The 20,513-nt window shown below is 37.8% G+C and overlaps 1 protein-coding gene across 2 annotated transcripts in view; it reads right to left on the reverse strand.

The window, feature by feature from the left end:
- Positions 1-20,513, reverse strand: part of LOC139738974 (uncharacterized) — a 177,645-nt gene that overhangs the window by 143,699 nt on the left and 13,433 nt on the right. The window contains exon 1 of one of the 2 annotated variants that reach the window (XM_071649594.1): positions 13,984-14,001. The exons of the other annotated variant lie outside the window; for it this stretch is intronic. The gene's annotated coding sequence lies outside the window, so the exon portion shown is untranslated. Of the gene's footprint in view, positions 1-13,983; positions 14,002-20,513 lie in introns of those variants that run through there. 2 annotated transcript variants of the gene reach the window in all.

Raw genomic sequence — 20,513 nt, forward strand, 5'->3', positions numbered from 1 at the left:
TCAAAGGGACATAGTATAGATAGTTATCCCAACTATTAAAGCAGTGGTGACTGCAGACTCATTTCAAAGGACGACAACCTCTAAAATATTGAGTGTTTAAAAAGAAAACAACGACTGTACAATTTCACATGGAGAGACAACAGAAATGAAAGCAAATTTTTCAAGGGAACATTATAAAATGTTCGATATGAGCATATTTAAAGCTTTTCAAAATTCCTGTAATTAACCAATCTTTCATGTGATTTGATTTGACATCCTATGCTTCACATTATTGCAGGGGAATATGTTTCCCCCTTTAATTTGGTTTTTCCTACCAGTATGAAGTGATACTATACTGAGAACTTCGGGGAAGAAACACTCCATTGATCTTTTATACCATCATATACCTCTATCAAAACAATTCTTAATTCATTCAGTTATCAATCTATGCTACAGTATTTTATAACAGATGGATCAACTAATTATAGGTTCCTTTTGATATCATAGTGCTATTGAGTCAGTGACAATAGAGATCTGATCTCTCTATTTTTAAAGGTGACATGCATCCGCACATTTGTTCTGTTTTTGGGCACGCTGTTTCAAAATATCTGCATCGCCATGGCAACCAGCATCCTGCATAAAGTCACATGAAACACATGTTGAATGTGTTTATGTGAATAAATTCAGGTCCTTTCCCTACGGGAGATGCGTATGCACAGCGCCTATCTCAGAAAGGTGTACTTTTGGGCCAGAATTACTACGGATTGTGATGTTAGCACCAATTGAATGACCACAATACATGTACCTATCACCATGGTATGGAGTATGAGAATGGTGCAAACAAATCATTGTGGTACTTCATACCACATCATTCAAACATGAAGTTACCTAGTGTGTATTAACCCATTGAGGATGGACTGATTTTGCATTTCCCATAGACACCTACCCAAGTATACTGGGGACTCGTCCTCAACAGGTTAAACATCTTGTTTGTGGGGACTGAAGAGTTAAGAAACACACCTGGAGACACACACTGATTGATATGTGATAACAGGAGCACTTTGAACCCACAATGTAGCTTATGTCAAGATGAATGCTTTAGATTTTTATCTTTCACCTGGAGTCCCATTTACATACATCCCATAGTAACCAATTGAAGTGGGGGTACAGTAGTAGGGGAGATAGTAAATACGCCCTACAGTAGTCCAATTCACCTGTAGTCTCATTTATACACATCCCAGATTATTTAGGCAATGCACTGCAAAAATTGGTAATTCTGTGAGGATACAACAACAAAAAATTTCTAATATCACTATACGCAATGCAATGTGATAATCTGCACACACAAAAATGTATAAATATCTGAGTTGAAGTAGGAACATGTTGCCAATTTCAGGCTCAGCTATAAATTCAGGAATTTACAGGTTTAAGATAGGCCTACAATTCTGCAACCAATATGTAAGCTTCTGGTACTGTACATTATCAACATTTATGAGGTTCAAATGAAACAGAAGCTTTTAATCTGCCTTATCAAATACTACATTTGTAGCATCAATGATAGAATCTATGTTCAAAAGATACTGAACAGCATTAAATCACAGAAAGTGATTTGGGGGATTTGATGGGTCGCTGTTGTTTTTGGTATAAAATTTGTATGAATTGTGCAAAAGTAAACAATAGTTTAGTTCAGGTGTCCCTGTATAGAAGAATTCAAATTAGCCCAATCAAGTGGTTTGATGCTGCTCACAAAAGTATTTTCAACAAATTATAGCTGAAAACAAACAAATAAACAAGCCAACAAACAAGTGCTAGTTCTTACTGTTTACATGTACGTTGTATGTGCCAAGAAGAATTAAGTTGGGGAAGAAATCATGGCTGGAAACCAAAGGGAAGAACAACATTGTAAAAAGAAAAAATAATAATAATAGAATGATAATCAATGGAAAAATAATGTCTGAAAAACGCCCTATCACATCACATGATTTTGTATTGGGATTATTGTCTGTATTTAAACATATTGCTAATAAAGGTCCAAAAAATCTATCCCTGCTCTACAAGTGTACCGGTACGTCTGGCTGAGATAACAAGCTTTAAGGAGAAAGCAAGAAAATACCGAGTTCAAAAATGCACTTCACAGCTCTTTTCTGCATTTAATTCATTTTTCATGTATCCAGAATGCTCAAATCATCAGACTCTTCATATGTTGGGTCATTTATCATGATAGAAAGATACCTGGTACATACATATACACATTGCACCATGGAAAAAGTGTTTATATGCATGGCTGACTTTTTTCCTATTAGTCTGATTGCCTCGTAACAACTGTACATATACCATGTACATTTTTCAGTATCATTATCCACAAATGTGGTGCGTCAACTGGTTAGGATATCAAATAACTATTATTAACAATGTCATGCAAGTACAAGAGAGTAACACCAGTCTCATGTGTAACATTGGCATGGTTATCAAAACAAAAGAATATGCACAAATATTGCTGACGTTGACTCTTGACAATGCCATTTCCCATTCCATGCACTATAATTGGAATTCACACTGAAGTGGATTAGTGGAATGCAAATTTCAAGATTGACATCATGGTCCGAATCTCAAGATTTTTGCCTGTCAGGACATTGAACATCCTACTGAATAGTGTGATCAGCATCACGATCCAAATCTAAAAACATGTTGTGTTTATTTTAGAATCATTACCGTAATTTGATTGATTGATTGATTGAGAGTATAGAACTCTCCCTATTTCTTTCAACATTTACAATATAATACAGTTAAAAAGATGAAATATAACATAATTCACACATAATACATAAAGGGATGACATAGGTCATCTAGAACAAAGTGGTAACAAGTCAGACTTTTAAAAAAAGTCAGACTTAAAAAAAAAAGAACAAGAAAAGAGAAGTGAAGTCAAAAGTGAAAGAAAAAGGTGTCTCTTAAAAGCCTCAAGGGCTTGCAGTGATGGGATCACCTGACTATACAGAGTTGGAAAACACAAGAATAAGAGAAATTGCAACGCTACGTTGGGTAAATTATACAAGTGGTGGATCAAGTGTGAAGCAACATGAAACTACGTTTTGGCAAGGAGATATTTGTTAAAAGTTAGAGCCAAAAAAAATCGAGATATTTTATCCCGTCATTTGAAACAAGAACAAAGAACAGCATACAAATACAGAGGCTAGGATCACCATTTTGGAAGATTTTGGGCTTGTGCAGTTTGGTTGACAAATTATCGTGATCGGTAATTAGCGGGATATTTCTGTCTGTCGGAATGGGTGAAAAAAAAAATCTTGCAGTATTTGGATTAGATTGCTATCCCTCTTTTTTTTTGTCTGTGTGAATGCGACTAGATTCCGCTGACCGGCTTGACCATAGGGAAACTGTATGCGAATCACAGTGACATGCCAAACTTTACACTCATGAAATAAATGGTTACAGCTCGTTACTACGAAGGTTCGTTATTCCGAAGGTTCTTTAGTCCGAAGGTTTGTTATTCCGAAGGTTCATTATTCCGAAGATGAAATAAGGTTCGTTATTCCGAAGGTTCGTTAATCCGAAAATGAAACAAAGCTCATTATTTCAAAGGTTCGTTACGGACCCTATATCATTTCGGATCAACGAACCTTCGGAATAGCGAACCCTATTTCATTTTCGGATTAATGAACCTTCGGAATAACGAACCCTTTTTCAATTTCGGATAAACGAGCCTTCGGAATAGCGAACCCTATTTTATTTTCGGATTAACGAACCTTCGGAATAACAAACCTTCAGAATAAGGCCTCAAATTTTCGGATTAATGAACCCTTTTTCATTTTCGGATTAACGAACCTCTAGGTATAGGGAATTTGTGTGTTTCGGATAAACGAACCTTCGGAATAACGAACCTTTGGAATAACAAACAGCACCCGAAATAAATAGGGAATGGAATACGTCGGCACTTCCCAGCAATTTCTCTGGTCTTGATGAATTAAAACAACCAACAAAAAAAAAGTTTTGTAGTTTAATTAAACCACCACATATGTAACCTAAAAACAGCAGTATGTATGGGATGAGGGTTTGAGAGTTTTATCAGTGCTATGAGGGGACTTTTGAATAATCACCTCACAGCAAGGATATGATCTATAAACTTGAAATAATATATTACACCCACACAAAAATAACAATAATCAAATCAATCTGCAGAGCTGTATAGAACCCTGCATTCTGCAATCAACCATCAAAATGCATCATTTGTGACCTATTTTCACAAAATTCTGGGGAAAAAATGGTTGAACTCTCATTTTCTAATTTGAATTATAAGATTGGCACTTTCCAACGATATAAATTTGTCTCATTCTTTTTCAAAATACCTGTTCACAGAAGTACTCAGAAAGCTAGCCTCCACATGAAGTGTGGTCTTGAGAAAGTTAGTTTTGAACTTTAAATGTACATGGTAGGGTGCATTTATCAACTCACTTCTAGTGCAGAATTAAGATTTCCAAACAACTTTCAGGGAGTTTGGGGCAGTTGATGAATGCAAAGCTGTTCTGATCATGGGGTTAAAAACGTGCTTCTGATCAAATGCCCCCAAAAAAGTGTGATTGCAAACATGTTTTTGTAGAGTTTAATGATAAGCTCACAGTTGTTTTGAAATTGATACATGTAGATCTGACCTGTCCATGTCAACTGCTACCAACACATCTCCGCTCCTTGGGTCACACTGAGCAATGGAGCTGCACAGTCTCAAGGCCTCCTCATCAAATCACAACACAGTCAACTAATGACGCAACAACTCGAGATACACTATCCAAAAGGTGTTTGTACACATGTTTTTGACATTTTTTACTGAAACAAAACATGCCTAAATAAGGGAAAGTTGATAAATGCAACCATAGTCCAGCAGAAAAAAAAAAGATTCAATGTTCAAACACACATCGATCTAGGTCTACTCACATCACCACGGTAATATGCACTGATATCGATCACAAAACTCAGGACTTCTTAAAATTCCCTTAAACTTTAAATTTTTTTGTAACAGAATGTACAGAACTTTGTAGTCAACATGATCAATCTCCACATTTTTAGAATGATGAGAACAACACACACATTTGTACATGTTTGGGGAAACTACTTAAATGTAAGATTTATACACAGTTTAAAGCTCTGCCACAATATACAGTACATCAAATTGTCAGTAATAAAATGGCATACATGTACCAGAACAGAGGATATTAAAGGCCTTGAAATACAAGTGGCTATCAAGCCAGCAAAAAGCAAACTAATATCCAAACAAAACTCCAGTAAATTTCTCTCCTATCATAGCCAAAGAATGGACACGAAAGAAAACTCATAGGCAATCCTGCGAACAGCACTGTGCTTTTCACCGGCTCTACCTTAATAGGTACCTCATATGCTTACGTCAATAATGCTGGGGTGCGAGATACCCCAATATACTCTGTATACCTTTGACAACGTGCAGTGAGTTTAATATTGACAGTTCCTGTTGACGATCCGTGCATGTTGACTGTTCTCTCCTGAACCTCAAATCAAAACCAGTACGGGCGACTGCGTGCAATGTAAGCAGTCCGCATATGGGTACTTTTCCTTATCTACTTCCCTCGATCACTTCACGGCATGGACGCAGGAACACGTCGGGATGATCACAGAGAATAGGCAAACATATCATCCTACTCGTTCACCTGAGACTCTCTTCGAGCAGATCTGAAACACATGGAACGATGAGGAAGAAAGATTTGCGGTGACACCATGTGTATGTAGTCCTTAATCGGATCGCTGTTTGGCAGAAGAGCCTAGAAAGAGGAGAAACGAAGAGGGAAGCGTGGACATAGGAGATAGATGATTCTCCAACATTCAACTCCTTCCTCTTCCTCTTCCCTTCTATTTCATCTTTCCCCTTCTAACGATGTCCGAACATCCTACTTGATTCTCACACTATTCTTCCTTACCACTCTCTGTGTTCCTTTCTCTACCGTCTCCACTAGTGCAACTTCAACCTCTAGCCCATTACTGTCTCCCACTCTTCACTTTCTGCCCTCCTCACAACCCCCATATGTCGCTTCCCTCTTCGTTTCTCCTCTTTCTAGGCTCTTCTGCCAAACAGCGATCCGATTAAGGACTACATACACATGGTGTCACCGCAAATCTTTCTTCCTCATTTACTTCACCATGCAAACCTTCAAACAACACATGGAACGATATCGTTGTAAATAGGACCATCCAGTTCCGTCATGATCATCTCCCTCAACAAAAATCCAAAGTTTCCTCCCGACCAGGAATTCTTGTCGTCAATGGTTGCGTCAGAGAGAACGGAGAAGGGCGAGGGGGAGGGAGGGGGGCAGCACATAGGTGCCAGGTATGACGAGAGTTCATCCATTCTTAGACTGACAGATTACTAATGTCAGTGAGTAATCTTGCGTCGTTGGCTAGTCTTATTCCGAGACCACCTGGTTGGAGTGAGCGTTTACTGCCACAGTACAGTGGTCACCTATACGTACACAATACACAGGCGAGATACCCATCCAACACCTCAAGGGAACTTAAAGAGATATCAACACTTTGTTCGGGAATTATTCCACCCTTCATCCTGGGCATGCTTGCACAATCATTAATGATGTCAACATTCGACATCCAGTACAAAAGCGAGACAAAGGAAGTGACTGGGTGATATCAATGTGTTATCATCAATTTGGTTTGCAGTACTATGAGTTTCAATTCAAGCTAAATTTCTTAACTAATTGTTTGTTGTTCCTTTTTGCAGTCACAATATCCTGTATTATGTAGGACGTTTTAGCAGCACATCAACCCCTTGAGGACGAGTCCCAAGTATTCTCGGGCGAGTGTCTAAGGAAAATGCGTGTTTATCAAAAGCAAAATCAGTCTGTCCTCGATGGGGTAAAAACGTGTATTGTTGTCCTCTCAATTTTTACTTTTCAATATGAAAGCATATTGATTGAAATGCATCACGGCAAATGTATTAATCCTCCATAGGCTAGCTATCATAGTTACTGGCTGTTCAATAATATCCCGTATTCCAGCGTCTCCTCAGTTGCGCGAGCACTTGCTTTGTGGGCGAAAGCTTGGTATGTACTTTAATTGTTAACAATTCACAAGCAAGCAAACATCTTAAATATGCAAGCACAGTGCGAGCTGCTCTTTTTTTCAATGCAGTTTTGACTACAGTCTAGAAAAAGTATATTATACTTCTTCACAGTGTAACCTCTTGAGGACAAGTCCTGAGTATACTTGGCAGGTGTCTATGGAAAATGCGTGTTGTAGCAAAATCAGCCCGTCCTCAATGGTTAAAGTATGGTATACACTTCTTCACAGTTATGTCCTCTCTACATAATAATTATATTGGATGACTTTAAACACTGCAAAAAGTCCGGTGTTAAGTAGTGAACACCGAGCTGGTGTTAAATTTTCGGTGCTCATCTATGGTGTTAAATTAACACCTACGGGTGTCATTTCCAAATTTTAAACTGTTTTTTGAAGAGTTTCTTAGTAACTGCACTTCTTTTTGATTTTTAATTTAAACAAGACGATCAAGAATTTTACATTAAAATACTAGATTTTTGAAAAAATGTGAAAATAAATATACACCAAAGTAACACCAGCTGGTGTGGTCCCTTATTGAAGCTGGGCGGGTGTTAAACCATTGATATTAACACCAGCAAATATCAAATCAACACCATGTGGTGTCATTTTTTAATTAACACCAGTACAGTGTCAAAATAACACCAGGTACAGTGTCAAATTAACACCACGAAGTGTCAGGTGAACACTTTTCAACACCATCACAGTGCATTTTTAACACCTGTGGGTGTGGTCCTTTATTGAAGTTTGATCGGTGTTAGATTTAACACCAAGGCGCATAGTCCCAGTAGTGTAGAGGGCGCTGTTGATGATACTGCCAATCACCGTTAGCATTGATACGAAGACTGCTGTTGAGGAAGTTGAGCTGTTATCGAGAGCAAAGCGCGTAGGTTTTGCTAGGTAACATTGCCTTTGTTGTCTTCTCTGCACATCACGCAGTCTGTTAGTGTAGTAATGCCAGGGTGCGTGCATGTGCTTCTTAAAAAGAAAAAGCTAAAAGCTGTCATCCCCCTCAGCCGAATCATGAGCTGAACTGTGATCGCACCACTACTATGTACAGTGGATTGGACTTCTTCGGACTCGGGGAAAATGGGTCACAGCGTAAGCGCTAAAGAGGAGTCGATAGCGCAGGTCTCTATAGGAAACTTGCGCCGTGCGCCCGCGTATGCATTTTACTATAACCACTGGGACCATGTGCCTTTAATACATGGAATACGAGGGAATACTGTATTGCACTCGATAGGGCCAATACTGCACTCATCTTTGATTCATGCAATATTGGCCCTAACTCGTGCAATATTCCCTTGTATCCCATTCATTACCATCCAATAAAATATAAATGAGCCTTCAAATGTATCTTGTCACCTTCAGTTTTCATACAACAGACATTGTGCAAGGATGAAAAGTGAGAGCCATAAATACTCTCAATGTACACAATGGTAAGTTTTCTCTATCAAAAGCTTTAGTTTCAAGTACACAGCTCAGAAAGTAATAATACACGTTCAATATGAACATTACTTTCACATCGTATTATCCAATTGTGCAGGAAGCTATTAGAGCCATAACAGAGCAAATGACAGCTTGGAGTACAGTAAATCTGCATTTAATAGTCACATTGACTTGATTACACTTTCACAACCATGTCCACCTTGAGATTCACCCTCTGTAGGCAATGGACTTTGGACAGTGCGTACAATGCTATGTACACCATTGAGCTGGTGTTAAATTTCCAACGTTCATTTGTGGTGTTAAATCAACACCTTCGGGTGTCACTTCCAAGTATAAAACTCTTTTCAACAGGTAATTAGTTCCTGTTCTTCTGGTTGATTTTGAACTCCAACAAGATGAACAAGAACTTCCCGATAAAGTATTTAATTTTTGAAAGAAAAATGTGAACACATAGACCACAGTGACACCAGTTGGTGTGGTCTCCTATTCACACTGGGCAGATGTTATACTACTGAATTAACGCTGGTCAGCAATGTCAAATCAACATCATGTGGTGTCATTGTTGAATTAAGACCAGTGCAATATCAACAAGAGACCCGCGGGTCTAGCGCTCACCTGAGTATCGCAAGTTCACCTTTCACGCAGTCACTAATCTAAATTATTCACAGCTCTACCAAAATTTGACGAGGCATTCTCAAGTGGAAGATGAAAATGTACAATAAGGGCCCAATTTTTTCAAGATTCCTTAATTTGGGGGAATTGGGGCCCCCTGGGGCCCTCTGGGTGGGGCATGGTGCCCAGTTTGATAAATTGAGATCCTGACCACCTAGGGATGCTACCTGCCAAGTTTGACAAAAATCCATCATGAGGTTTTCAGGAAGAAGATGAAAATGTACAATTCAGGCCCCCATTTGGACCCTTCCAACCACCCCCCTCCCCCTACCCCCAAGAGGGGCACCCCTGGATCTCCTATGAACAAACTTGAAACTACAGTCATTAATGTACTCACTCATAGTATTATCTCAGCTCTATAACTTCTGATTCTAGAGAAGATTTTTAAAGATTCCTTCATTTGGGGGGTTTGGGCCCCCTGGGGGCCCCCTGGGCGGGGCATGGTGCCCATTTTAACAAATTGAGATCCTAACCCCCTAGGAATGCTACCTGCCAAGTTTGGTGAAAATGGGTCATGGGGTTCTCAAGAAGAAGATAAAAATGTACAATTTAGGCCCCATTAGGACCCCTCCTCACCCCCCCCCCCCCCCCCCCCCCCCCCGGGTCCCAAGGGGGGCACCCCTGATTGCCATGAACAAACTTAAAACTACAGTCATCAATGTGCTAACTCATAGTATTAACCTAGCTCTATCACTTCTGGTTCTAGAGAAGAAGGTTTTTGCGGATTCCTTAATTTTGGGGGGTTTGGGCCCCCTGGGGGCCCCCTGGGTGGGTCATGGTGCCCATTTTAACAAATGGAGTTCCTAACTCCCTAGGGATGCTACCTGCCAAGTTTGGTGAAAATGGGTCATGGAGTTCTCAAGAAGAAGATGAAAATGTACACTTTAGGCCCCATTAGAACCCTTCCCCACCCCCCTCCCCTGGGTCCCAAGGGGGGCACCCCTGATTCTGCCATGAACAAACTTGAAACTACAGTCATCAATGTACTAACTCATAGTATTAACTTCGCTCTATCACTTCTGGTTCTAGAGAAGAAGATTTTTACAGATTCCTTAATTTTGGGGGGTTTGGGCCCCCCTGGGGGCCCCCTGGGTGGGGCATGGTGCCCATTTTAACAAATTGAGTTCCTAACCCCCTAGGGATGCTACCTGCCAAGTTTGATGAAAATCGGTCATGGGGTTTTCAAGAAGAAGATGAAAATGTAAAAAGTTTACGCACGACGCACGACGGACGACGGACGACGGACGACGGACGACGCACGACGCACGACGCACGACGCACGACGCACGACGGACGCCGGACGAAGGGCGATCGCAATAGCTCACTTGAGCCTTTGGCTCAGGTGAGCTAAAAATAGGACCTACAGTGTCAAATTAACACCATGATGTGAACACTTTTCAATCACCATCACAACATTCTTTCTACACCTGTTGTGTGGTCCTCTATTGATACTGGTTTGTGTTTAACACCTGCGGTATTAAATCTAACACCAATCTCTTTGCAGTGTATATAAGGATTTCTGTGCCAATCAGCACTCAAAGCACACCAGGGGTTAACAAATTAACACAGTATCAGATGAACAGAATGGTGGAAAGTTACTTCATCAAAATAACCATGAGGAGAACTAGAAAAGCACTCTGATAGTGCAGAACTCCGCCAAGCACCTACAATGTACTTTCCACCAATCATGCCTAAACTAGATTGTCCAATTTCCCAATTACATTGTATAGAAGCCTTTTGCCTACGTCACCAGCTTCCAGCTGCACACCGCCTCGCCCAAACACAGTATGCGCTTTCTAGAGCACGTATAACATGCAAATCTCAAATGCACAGCTTGAACTCCCAAGTTCATTGACCCTATCTGCAAAAAGATTTTTTTTAATTCAAAAATCCATAACAATATCCAGCTCAGTCATACTGCGTCATTTTCAACTTTTCCTGCAAGTTTCATCCCAATCTGTCCACAACTTTTTGAGTTATTTCGCACACAGACAAACAAACAAAAAACAAATGGCAAAGAGAATGAATCCTTCATCCTTGGTGGAGGGAATGATTTGAAATTTAAGGTTTCACTATTTTTTTCACCGAATACACGTATGGGCCCCATGGAAGAACAGATGTATCACATCAGAAATTGGCTATCCATCACAGTTAGTTTTACGACAAGCGATATGCTTTATACATTTTTCATTATGTTTTGATTTCATTATTTACCTTTGAGTCATGTTGTGAACTGAGGTCATATTCTCTACTGTCCTATTGTAAATATTGTTTATGATTTTAATGTTATGGATGATACAGACAAACAAACAAAGAAACACATACAGATTGGGAGGGAGGGATGAAGTTCTTGTCTTGAAACTACTTGTATGCATTGAATGCCAGTGACAATTTGCAAAAATTTCATGTCATGAAAATATCTTGCTTTACATTACCCCCTCCCCCAATGAAAATAGAAAAATGAATAATAACAAAAATAATAGTAATAATAATAATAATAATAATAATAATAATAATAATAATAATAATAATATAATAATAATAATAATGATGATGATGATGATGATGATAATAATAATCATCATCATTAATAATGATAGCAATAATAATGATGATGATAATAAACATAATAATGATAATAAATAAAGTGGTTAAAAAAGACAATAAAACATGCACAGGAAAATTATTTTACTGACATCCATCCAATCATCATGTTACAATCCCTATCTGCACACCCCTCCAATTTGAAACCACCAAAAGATTGTGAAAATAAATGGATGAGAGGCCCGTGGTCCAAACTTCTGTTGTTCTTTGACACACTTCCAGCAGATTACAGGAAGTTTTCTATCTGTTTACCTGAGGACAACCAATTTTAGCTGCCACCAAGAGCAGAAAGATTGTAGAGCATTCTGCCAAAGAAATGTCAAAAGCAAGGATGTATCCCGTCTTTTACTCTTATCCACTTTTTGCTAACTGTGCCACTTCTTTTGGCAAATTATCTGGTACACAGTGGAAACTTACTTTGTGTTAAGGAACTGTACAGTACTGGTTGAGGTGGGGATTCGTGTTTTTAACATTCTTAAGTGAGATAATGAAAAGCCTCTTATGAAATATGAAAGAGCATGTAATTTTAAGAAGGATTCGACGTTTATTTGATGAAAATTGGTTTTCGAATGGCTGAGATATAAATCCAAAAAAGTGCTAATAATAAAAGGCGACATGCCATAACTTTATTAGGATCTCTTTGTTTCACCTTGTTTTTAGATATCTCAGCCATTTCAAAACCGACTTTCATCGAATAAACTTTTGATACCCCTTAGAACTGCAGTCCCCCTTACATCTCATAGAGTGGTTTCTGAATATCTCGCAAAATGTTAAAAGCTAAAAAAAACTCAACCAGAACTGTACACACCCTTTTAATTACTACAAACATATAATATCTCATGGACAATTGGATAGAATGCCTTTTTTAAATCATCAATAAACAATGCTAAATGGAATGCATGAGTGCTCTATCCATGAAATTATTCATGACTAGACCTTAAAGATAGGAGTCCTGCAAAATAAAGGGAAGTTCCAAAGTTTAATATGATCATCATAAATGAATAAATTTGTCTTTCTTGCTTATCATGCCTTACTACCAGATCCACAGATGACATAGTAACTTCAATAATCCAATACTTTAGCAATGTGGTTTTCATGTGCTTATTACGACTAGAATACAACCCAGGTGACATAAAAATATAATCTGCGAGTGATAAATAATTCAAATTCCAATTAAGCTACCACGAGAAGCAAAACAATCTGCATATTAAACAAGATAATAGGATAATAAAATCAGGACATAATAAAGGACAGTATCCAACTTTGGGCGTTTTATATTCCTAACTCGTTGAGGACTAGTCCCAAGTACATGTATACTCTGGCAGGTGTCTATGGGAAATGTGTGTTGTCTCAAAATCAGCCTGTCCTCAGTGGGTTAATACTGTATCTTCTCTACAATATAGTAGGAAAGTAAGCATTCAATTGCTTTAATGTAATGACAAGATAAATTTTTATTTTCGGTTTCCCAGGCTATTTTCTCTTGAAATATGATCTATGTTTGATTGTTATACATTCGCACTCAGGAAACCGAGTTCTGTGGGAACAAAGGAGTTACTCCTGATTAAATATATATTTGTTCTTGATGTTCTGATGAACCTTTACCTTTTCATTGTTTCTTTCTGTCAATACTTTTATCCTGATAAGGAAATAGAAGCACCACTACGCTCCACTGATGAATAATAAACATGTTTCATTTCCCAGGCTATATTCTTTTGAAATATGGTCAGTGCTTGACAGTTGATATTGAAAGTGTAAACATAGAAAGGAACTCTACAGCAACAACCGGATTACCTTTGTTTAAACACCTCTTCTTAATCACTCAGGAATGAATCTTTCCTTGCTTTCACACGTATCGAAAATGCTTAATTTGAAACACAACTAACTTGATGCATCACTAGAATCATGTTTGAAATCAAGCATCCTTGCCATGTGAATGCAAACTGGAATCACGTTGAGGGAAGGGGATTTGAATTGTGATTCCAATAGTGTTTCAAATGACGGTCAGGAGGTGTTTTTCAATCACGTTTTCCCAGAATTATGGAGTGAAACAGTCGTGTGAACGAATTGACCTCCAATTGTGTTTTGGGTGTTTAGGGCGATTTTTAGACCACTTCGCTGAAAGACCATGCTCCTATTAACACTTGCACTGCAGTCAAAGCGCATGCTACTTACAGCTCAAGAGTGATTGACGGGAACTCGGAGAGAAGCCACACCTCCCCTCCTCACTCTGAACTTAAAGGACAAGTCCACCTTCGCAGACATGTGGATTGAGAGAATGCAGCAATAGTAGTAGAACACATCAGTGAAAGTTTGAGGAAAATTAGACAATCCGTTGAAAAGTTACGAATATTCTAAGTATCTGCGCAGTCACTGCTGGAAGAGAAGACTACTACAGTGTATGATGTCACATGCGTACAACTATATAAGGAAAATAAAAAGAGAATTTCACAAAACTTTACTTTTTGAATAAAGTGCACATTTCTTCGACTTGCTACTGACATATGTTAAGGGTAATATTATTCTCCCTGCCTTCTGAAAGAGAGAAGTCGAGTGTTCTTTTATTATGCGAGAAAAGGGGAAATATGTTGAATTTTCTTTATTCTTTCTTTACATCGTTGCACTCATGTGACATCACAAGCTATAGTAGTCTTTTCATCCAGCCGTGACTGAGCAGAAACTTTAAAAATTCATAACTTTTTAATGGATTGTCCGATTTTGCTCAAACTCTCACTGATGTGTTCTACTAATATTGCTGCATTCACTCAACCCACATGTCTATGAAGGTGAACTTGTCCTTTAAAATCCGCAGAATCCGCGAAGCCTTACTCAGTCGTGTGGACTATCAATGATTCAAAGCATTATTGCAATTATGTTTGCAATTCAGCATTACAATCATATATTCTTCATGGGTGTGAAAACAACCCTTTATAATACAGTATAAGAAACTTCACACATTGCTTCGGGAAGACTCCTGTTTGAATTATTGCCCTATCAAAGCAGTTCATAGAAATGTATCCATGTAGGTTGCTACCAAAAGCTTTTGCATGTAATGGTGGCTGTTGTGTGCAATAAACCACACCAGCAAAAAGAATGGCATTGAAGTATGTTCCAACATCTACCGTGTACTGTAAAGCAATGTATGTGGCATGAAAATTTTGCAAATTGCCACCGGCATTCCACTGCATTGTAGACAAGAAGTTCTAAATTGGCTCTCATGAAATTCGCCAACTTAAAATGCAGGCTATTAAAACATTTCAGGTTTCACAACATAGAAAGAAAAGAGAATGAAGGTACAATGTATGGGGAGAAAGAATCTGTCTACATGTTCAGACAGGGAGGGAAATGGATCAATTGTAAAACATGATATTTTCGTAGCATGAAATTTTTTTGCGAATTGGAGATGACGGCCTTTTCGCGGCATTAGATTTTTGCGAATTGGAGCCGATGGCCTTTTCGCTGCATGAAATTTTTGAGAGTTGCCTGTAACATTCAATGCATAAAGTGCAGAAAAGAACTTTCGCGTGCATTTTGATTTTGCGAATCTTGGCTCTCGCAAAAATTAAAATGCACGCAAACATTCCCCCCGTTTACAGTACATGTATGTGGCACAATGTACACTTTACACTGTAGATAGGTAACATTGATTTAACATGTTATGAGCAGCATACATGTATTTCTTATCATTGTAACCATCGTAATTCTCATCCAATTTTACAAGTAGCAGATCAACACAAGTACACAACATACAACATGCACCTTACAACACAAACTGAAACATTCAGAAATTGTAGATACTGTCTTATGAGATTAGTTTTATGGATACACTGCATAAATCATATATTACGATAATATTTCAGAATTATGACTTCCAAGACAATTTGATAACTGGTTGAATTTACAATCAAGAACCAAATTAGTGGAAAATGGAAGAGGTAATAGGAGACAAGCTAGTGATTCCATATCTTGAATTTCATGTATAAACTTAGAACTGTTTTTGATGTGTTTTTGTTGTGATGTTTTCCATGTTTGATTCATCCAATATCACAAATCCTGCTAAATTTTCAAAGAAACTCTATAATGCCACTAACAGTATGTACACCACTCCCAACATCAGGAAGAGCTCTAGGCAAGTGCTATGAATGTCACAGTTTAACCCATTGAGGACTGGCTGATTTTGTTACACGCATTTCCCATTTAAAACACTTGCCCGAGTATACTCAGGACTCATCCTCAACGGGTTAAAAATCAAAGCTAACGACTGACAGGAAGCAAACGAGCTTAACAAGCCAGCTGGCTTTGTGAACAGGTTCACACACATCAACATCTGTTCACACACAATATGAGATAAGCCTGAAACATCTTGAGGGGTGTCAGCCTGGGTCCCGGTGTATTCAAAAAGATGTAATCACGATGCAATCAAAAATATGTAGGTAAGTCAGAGAAATCGACCATAAATTATTAGTTATGTATCAGCCAATCAAATTAAATTGATATTCAGAGAATTATGTTAGATTTTCTGAATTGAATTTCATTATCAAATTTTATGGAACAGGACTTTGTCCACACACATCTGGAAAAAAAAAATACAGTAGAACATTTGGGGTGTCAGCCCAAAAATGTCTTTCGATGCTATTTTGTCTGACTGCTATTACTGCAATAACTGACTCTAGGTTGGCATTGCCTTTAACTCTGAGTATTCATTATAATTCAAGCAATGACCCCCATTTGACCCCTAAACTTTAACAATCTCCATCATCTTCCCTGCTGCATTAACTCTTCCTGGTTACGCAAACTTGACAGTTTTGGGAAAACATGAAAAAAGCACAATGCCCTATTCTTGTCCCTAGCTGTCTACAAGTCCTGAGACAAAATTTAAATGTAGACAGGCGGATGTGCACTGTAGAGAGGGAGAGAGAGAGAATTCAGCTTTGGGTAGAGAGTCATAGCCAGACAGCAGGAGAAATAGTAACAGACAATAGAGAGAGAGAGAGAGGGAGAGAGAGAAGGATAAGGTTAACACATAGACAACTCATTATCTCTGACAGCCATGTTGTAACCAATAGATCCCATGTTGTAACCAATAGATCCCATGAAGATGAAGAGCTTTAACCCTTTATATGCCATACACTTTGGACAGTGTGTGCAACACTATGGAGCTGTCTGCACCAATCAGCAGCTCTCAAACACACAAAGGGTTAAATGGCAAGATTGTGAAAGATTAGGTTCTTCCCACCAGCAACTACAAAAATAGACACTTAAAAATAGATTTCAACTTTAAAAATATTTCAAGCCAGAATAACTGATGATAAACTATGACACTTTATCTGGATCATCTTTCTCTCCATTTAGAATTTTCTTGCCACTTCTGTTGGAACTAGAAAATCTCTGATAAAGTTGTGAAATAAATAAAAGTCCTATCTTTTTATACAATAACTTCTGTTACAGTATATTTCCATCATGAGACAATATTCATCTTTTCTTCTACAATCATGACTCCCAAGTGGAAAAAATATAGAAAATACTATACCTTCTTTTAAACGATGTTCTGCAACATAATAAAATGTAGGTTATGAGTGAATTTTGTCAACAGTTGGCTAGTGGCTAAAAAGCCCAATAAGAACAGAATTTTAAGATCATCTGCTTCAGCCTACAAAGAAAATTACAAAATAATACAATATAAAGATAAATCAATATAACACACCTTCATATTTACAATACAGTTCTAGATCTGTGACATATACTTCTAGGGGTAATATTTCTCATTGATTGCTAATACAACAAACTGGATAATCTGGGTCGGGCACCACCCTGGAAACTAAATACACCCTCCATTTCCACAACTAGAGAGCTGTATAGATGTAACCAGCTGGGTTGCCAGTCAGCCCACTTTCTTACTGGAATGCGAGTGTTTCGAGCAATGGAAGGATATCAGGTCTGACAAGACTGTAAGCTGGTGTAATTAAACAATTTCCTTCCCATTGCCTTGTCTGCTTCATTACGTGCTATCCTTGTTCCATTCCAAGATCAATTTGGAGACATGGCACAATGAAATACTGATATCAATAAATGGCAAAATGAACAGTACTGGGCCCCATTTTATCAAAAGATAAAATCAATCTTAAATTTCCTTTAATATCACACAGGTTGTCATAGACTAACCATTTAAATCAACTTTATAATCAATTATAACTCTTCATAAAACAGGACCCTGTACTTAAAAAGTAGTACATGATTGAAATAAAAGGATATTATTTGAGTTATAATAACAACAGTGATGATTACCAATAAGGGGCTTATTTTTCATTCGTACAATATCTTTAATTCCACGATAGTATTTTTAGACTTTATCTTTAGCATGGTCTTCATCAATATTTTTGTATTGCTCATTTTTATTTTTTTTTTTGCTAAAGGTATAATGGGCATTTGCAATTTCATGAAGAACAATTGAAAATTTCTCTCGTAATCAATATTTTCAAAATTGCACTCACTGCATTTTGTGACCCTGCATAATAAAACCAACAAAAAGTCACCAGACATAGATTTTTTTATAGTTAAGAGCAGCTTCTCATAGAGCATGATGTATTTATAACTCAATTCAGATAGACTCTCTTAACCTATCTAAATATTGGAAAGAAAGCACACACTCTGAAAGAGTAGAGGCTCTGAAGTGTAGGGTCTAGTTTAGGCACTTAATCTTACTGACCCACACTCTGTGCAATAAACGGGACAAAAGAACAAGATGGAAAAACTTCATAGCAGCAACAATGAAGGGATTATGAAATAAAGCTGAAATTGATTATGCTCTATCCCATTAACACATTTTACTAATGACTAATACCAACTTTCAAAGCACAGGCATCATCCTTTCAAAAGTTCTTTGAGTTGAAAGTGAAGAGTTTGTAAAGAGTTTTTTGAGAAACGAAAAGGGGACTCTAAGACACACCTAATCGCACTCTTTTACAAAACATAGAAAAACTGCTAAAAACATTTCCCATTCAATTTATTATCCCAAACTTTGGAATTTATAATGTAGAAGAAAATATTAAAAAATCTAAGATTGACCAGGCTGACCCATTTCACCTATTTTAAGACCTTGTGTAAATTTGGTGCTTTTTCTTCCATTTCGTGATGAACGGTCACATACAATATAACCCATTCCAAATATTTTTTTTTTGCATTTATTTTTCATACTGCTGTATTCATATGAGTTAATATTCACTGTATGGTGTTGTAAAGCCATGAAATCAATGTATTCTATTTTCTTTCTTTGTATAGTTTTGATATCGTATCTTTTAGTGGGTTTGGGAATAATAAATCTTCAACGATTTTCAGATTAATGACCATCGCCTGAGACATGACATCATTTCTCATTAAATTCATCACTATGGTCTACATCAAAAACTCTTGAAATCACTCAAGAAATGTCCCAATTTGCAAGAAAGATTTTACAGTTCTCATTCATGTGCACATAGCATGTACCAAGTCTCAACATTAGCGGTGGTGGGTGGGAAGGGGGGATACCAGAAATATATAATGGGCCACCATTATCTAAGAAATGCTATGTTTTTGTGGCCCAATAGGGCAATAATTTGGATGTGGGTCTTTTTTTTTTCTCTCTCTCTTTCATCCAGAAGAGGGAGAATGACTTGCAGCTCAGAGGTTAATAACAGCATGATGCATTTCAGTTCTAGCTGCTGAAACCAGGGTTGCCAAATTGTCCCTCGTCATCCAGGCTAAACTCAGACTATTTTACGGCCAAATCTGATCAAACTATTTTTCTCACAGCCAACTTTTACTTACCTAAAAATAGAAGCATACCCCTATATCAAATATAATTTCATAAAAATATATCATCAAAAATTATATATAAGCCTCAATTCATGTATGTTTAATATAGATTGAGTTAACTTTAGTCACAGGTGATTTTATTTCAAGCCCTGTATCATACCTGAATATTTTCACATAACTACAGTCAAACCTGTCTTACACACATTGGTGTAGCAGCCACCTCTCTATAGCGGCCACCTATAGCGGCCATTGAAAAATCCCCCAAACGCAATTGCTGTATTATAGACCCTTTGTATAGCGGCCACCTGCCTAACGCAGCCAGCGGCCACTCATTTTGTCTCCCGTGGTGAATATCAACCTGCGTATACAGTGTAGCAGCCACAAAAATTTAGTTGAACTATTAAATCAGCAATGAGTATGATGTCTTTTACGTTCATTGCGTGATTTCTACCTACAATTGTAGTCCTAGCTCAGTCACAATCACACAGAGATGACTGACAAAATATAATGCAGCTCTTTGCCACGAAAACCCATCTTACCACCAACTTGACTAGATTAGATCTACAGTAGGCTTCAGTAATGCAGCTCTGAATAGATACTACATACACTGTAGGCAAAGACAACTCCTAATAACAACTTAGAATTTTATCGAAATACAGACTAATTAGTGTTTAAGTCCCGTTAAATAAGGACAGCAGGGTACTTGTCTGGGTATTGTTTCTTAGTTACGTAAGTTTTATGCATTATCAATCTCCACTGAACTCAGCTCTCATGAATCCCGTTCATGCAATCCGGCAGGGTATGAACCAGAGCACTTCTCAGGCCCGAAATATCATTTTTAACATCAAAAGAACATAAGGAGGCAATGAAAAAAATGAAGTAAATTGTACAACGAAAATCCCCATAATAGCACT

The sequence above is a fragment of the Diadema antillarum genome, unplaced genomic scaffold, assembly GCF_040938485.1.
Source record: "Diadema antillarum isolate AM-2024a unplaced genomic scaffold, OU_Dant_1.0 seq00000778_RagTag, whole genome shotgun sequence".
In the NCBI taxonomy this organism is placed as follows: Eukaryota; Metazoa; Echinodermata; class Echinoidea; order Diadematoida; family Diadematidae; genus Diadema; species Diadema antillarum.